Here is a 4,359-nt window from a genome sequence, read left to right as displayed (position 1 = left end):
ATGTCTCTCTCCTCTTTGTCAATTTGATTACTATGTATCTTGGTGTGTTTCTCCTTGGGTTTATCCTGCCTGGGACTCTCTGTGCTTCCTGGACTTGGGTGGCTATTTTGTTTCCCATGTTAGGGAAGTTTTCAACTCTAATCTCTTCAAATATTTTCTCGGGTCCTTTCTGTCTCTCTTCTCCTTCTGGGACACCTATAATGCGAATGTTGGTGCATTTAATGTTGTCCCAGAGGTGTCTTATGCTGTCTTCATTTCTTTTCATTCTTTTTTCTTTATTCTGTTCCATGGCAGGAATTCCACCCTTCTGTCTTCCAGGTCACTTATCCGTTCTTCTGCCTCAGTTATTCTGCTATTGATTCATTCTGGTGTATTTTTCATTTCAGTTACTGTATTGTTCATCTGTTTGTTCTTTAATTCTTCTAGATCTTTGTTAAACATTTCTTGAATCTTCTCGATCTTTGCCTCCATTCTTTTTCCAAGGTCCTGGATCTTCTTCACTATCATTATTCTGAATTATTTTTCTGGAAGGTTGCCTATCTCCACTTCATTTAATTGTTTTTCTGAGGTTTAACTTATTCCTTCATCTGGTACATAGCTCTTTGCATTTTTATTTTATCTATCTTTCTGTGAATGTGGTTTTCTTTCCACAGGCTGCAGGATTGTAGTTCTCCTTGCTTCTGCTGTCTTTCCTCTGTTGGATGAGGCTATCTAAGAGGCTTGTGCAAGCTTCCTGATGGGAGGGACTGGTGGTGGTTAGAGCTGGGTGTTGCTCTGGTGGGCAGAGCTCAGTAAAACTTTAATCTGCTTGTCTGCTGATGGGTGGGTCTGAGTTCCCTCCCTGTTGGTTGTTCGGCCTGAGGCAACACAACACTTGAGTCTACAGGCTCTTTGTTGAGGCTAATGGCAGACGCCAGGAGGGCTCATGCCAAGGAGTACTTCCCAGAACTTCTGTTGCAAGTGTCCTTGTCCCCGCGGTGAGCCACTGCCATGCCCGCCTGTGCAGGACACCCTCCAACACTAGCACGTAGGTCTGGTTCAGTCTCTATGGGGTCACTGCTTCTTCCCCCTGGGTCCTGATGCACACACTACTTTGTGTGTGCCCTAAGAGTGGAGTCTCTGTTTCCCCCAGTCCTGTCAAAGTCCTGCAATCAAATCCAACTAGCCTTCAAAGTCTGATTCTCTGGGAATTCCTCCTACACTTGCCAGACCCCCAGGTTGGGAAGCCTGATGTGGGGCTCAGAACCTTCACTCCAGTGAGTGGACTTCTGTGGTATAATTGTTCTGCAGTTTGTGAGTCACCCACCCAGCAGTTATGGGATTTGATTTTATTGTGATTGCGCCCCTTCTACCATCTCATTGTGGCAGCTCCTTTACTTTGGATGTGGGGTATCTTTTTTGGTGAGTTCAAGTGTCTTCCTCTCAATGATTGTTCAGCAGTTAGTTGTGATTCCCATGCTCTCTCAAGAGAGAGTGAGCACATGTCCTTCTACTCTGCCATCTTGAACCAATCTCCTCTTTAACCTTTACGAATAAAATTTATTTTTAATATCCTATGTATTCTATAACAGACACAGAATGCAAAATTTTATTTTAAAAATCTGCAGTCCTTTTATTGGTAACCTGAGATATTTATTTTATACATTTAAATTTTCTTGAGATTTGATGACAGTATTTAGATACATTTGTAGCCCAGAAATTAAAATATACAAAATAGTTCTAGGAACACATGTATTTTTACCTGTGTGTACACTTATAAGTCATACAAAGGTACATATTTATTTTAAAATAAAAACTTTGAAAGTGAAACCAGTTCATCTAATTTTTACCAAGGTATGACAAGAAATATTTTATGCAAAAAATAAAAATTGAAGCAGAAATAAGACTTTCAGCTTATGATTTTTTAAGACATTAGAAAACTATTCTACAAATTGCTATTTCTCAGGACAGAACCATAACTGTTCCCCTTGTGTTTTAGTCATGCTTATGATAAAACATAAAAAGTATTCTAAACACAATAAATGGAATTCTTACATTTTAAACCATTTTAATATAAAGGATAGCAATTCAAATCATATTTTACCTTTCTACTTAAGTTTACATTGCACTAAAATTATTTTACAGGGGTGAACTAGTTGATGTATCATGACATAATAACTTAGAATCGTTCTTTGATGTTCACATCTATATTAGTGGATATTTCACAGTCCACTTAGATGATTTGGTGTATACTAAAAAATTTAACAGAAACAAATCTATAATGCTAATCTGTTTTAAGAGCAAAGATACTCAGTATTTATTACTGCCTTTGGGAAATACACTTTTTTTTAATGTTATTTAATTAATTAATTAATTAATTTATGTCTGTGTTGGGTCTTCTTTGTTGTGCACAGGCTTTCTCTAGCTGCGGTGAGCAGCAGCTACTCTTTGTTGTGGTGAATGGCCTTCTCCTTGCAGTGGTTTCTCTTGTTGCAGAACACGGGGTCTAAGCATGCAAGCTTCAATAGTTATGGCATGTGGGCTCAGTAGTTGTGGTTCGCAGGCTCTAGAGCACAGGCTCAGTAGTTGTGGCGCATGGGCTTAGTTGCTCTGCAGCATGGGAGATCTTCCTGGATCAGGGCTTGAACCCGTGTCCCCTACGTTTGCAGGCGGATTCTTAACCACTGTGCCACCAGGGAAGTCCCAATACATTGACTTTTAAAAACATTTAAATCGCTCACAGTAACTGGAAATAACATTTGTGCAATTCCTGAAAATTCTTATTGTTGAGTCTCTACACAGCTACTTTTTAAATACAATTTTTATTAAGAAATGAAGAGAGAGTGTCCTTTTATTCAGTAGAGCAGGATTACAAGAAGAGCAATATTAATAATAATACTTCAGTGTTGGCTTCTAAGCATGCTTCATATAACTTAAATTTTCAGTTCTCATGATTCTGCTGCAATATAACCAAGCCCGTTTATAATAAGAACTGATGCCAGAGTCTTTGAAAATCATGATTACAATTTAAAACTGGAATAGCATGATAAAGCTAATGGCAACCTCTTTTTAAAATTATAGTTGATTTACAGTATTGAGCTAGTTTTGGGTGTATAGCAAAGTGATTTAGATATATATATAACTGAATATATATATTTCAGATTATTTTCCATTATAGGTTATTATAAGATATTGAATACAGTTCCCTATGCTATATAGTAAATCTTTATTGCTTATCTATTTTACATGTACTAGTGTGTATCTGTTAATCCCAAATTCCTAATTTATCCCTTCCCCCTTTCCTTTCCCTTTCCCCTTTGTTTTCTGTCTGAGTCTGTTTCTCTTTTGTATATAGACTCATTTGTATCATTTCTGGATTCCACATATAAGTGATATTACATAATATTTGTCTTTGACTTACTTCACTAAACAATATTCTCTAGGTCCATCCATGTTGCTGCAAATGGCAATATTTCATTCCTTTTTATGGCTGAGTAATAATTCCATTGTATGTGTGTATATATATACATACATATATAGGTATATATGTTATATATATATATATATATGCACACCACATCTTCTTAAGCCAATCATTTGTTCATGGGCACTTGGGTTGTTTCCATATCTTGGCTATTGTAAACAGGGCTGAACATTGAGGTGTGTGTATCTTTTACTTTGTCTTTTCTGTATATATACCCAGGTGTGGGATTGCTGGGTCATATGGTAGCTCTAGTTTTAGTTTTTTAAGTAAACTTAATGGCAACCTCTTGAATCCCATTTTAAGTTAGTTCTACTTCCAAATAACACTTTAAAAAAAATTAATGTATTTATTATTATTATTTTTTGGCGGCACTGGGTCTTCATTGCTGCACGCGGGCTTTCTCTAGTTGCAGTGAGCGGGGGCTACTCTTTGTTGTGGTGCACGGGCTTCTCATTGTGGTGGCTTCTCTTGTTGCGGAGCATGGGCTCTAGGCATGTGGGCTTCAGTAGTTGTGGCACATGGGATCAGTAGTTGTGGAGCACAGGCTTAGTCGCTCCACGGCATGTGGGATCTTCCCAGACCAGGGCTCGAACCCGTGTCCCCTGAATTGGCAGGCGGATTCTTAACCACTGCGCCACCAGGGAAGCCCCCAAATAACACTTTTAGCCAGCAACAGCTTACATTTTTTTCAATGTTCTAAGATATAACTTTTGGCATCCAAAAGTATAAGTAAGCACTTTCGATTTGTGATGAATAAAAAAATCGAGTGCTAAAAATACCCATGGTTTCCTGTAACAGGGTATATATTCCCCTTCAAGTAATGTTCTCCCCCCAAATTAACATTTTATTTCTCCCTCAAAGAGTTTACTAAGGAAAAGAAATCACAACAACTTTTT

This window comes from Balaenoptera musculus, chromosome 5 (assembly GCF_009873245.2).
Source record: "Balaenoptera musculus isolate JJ_BM4_2016_0621 chromosome 5, mBalMus1.pri.v3, whole genome shotgun sequence".
Lineage (NCBI taxonomy): Eukaryota > Metazoa > Chordata > Mammalia > Artiodactyla > Balaenopteridae > Balaenoptera > Balaenoptera musculus.
The sequence above is the reverse complement of the archived record's forward strand: the minus strand, read 5'-3'. Positions refer to the sequence as shown.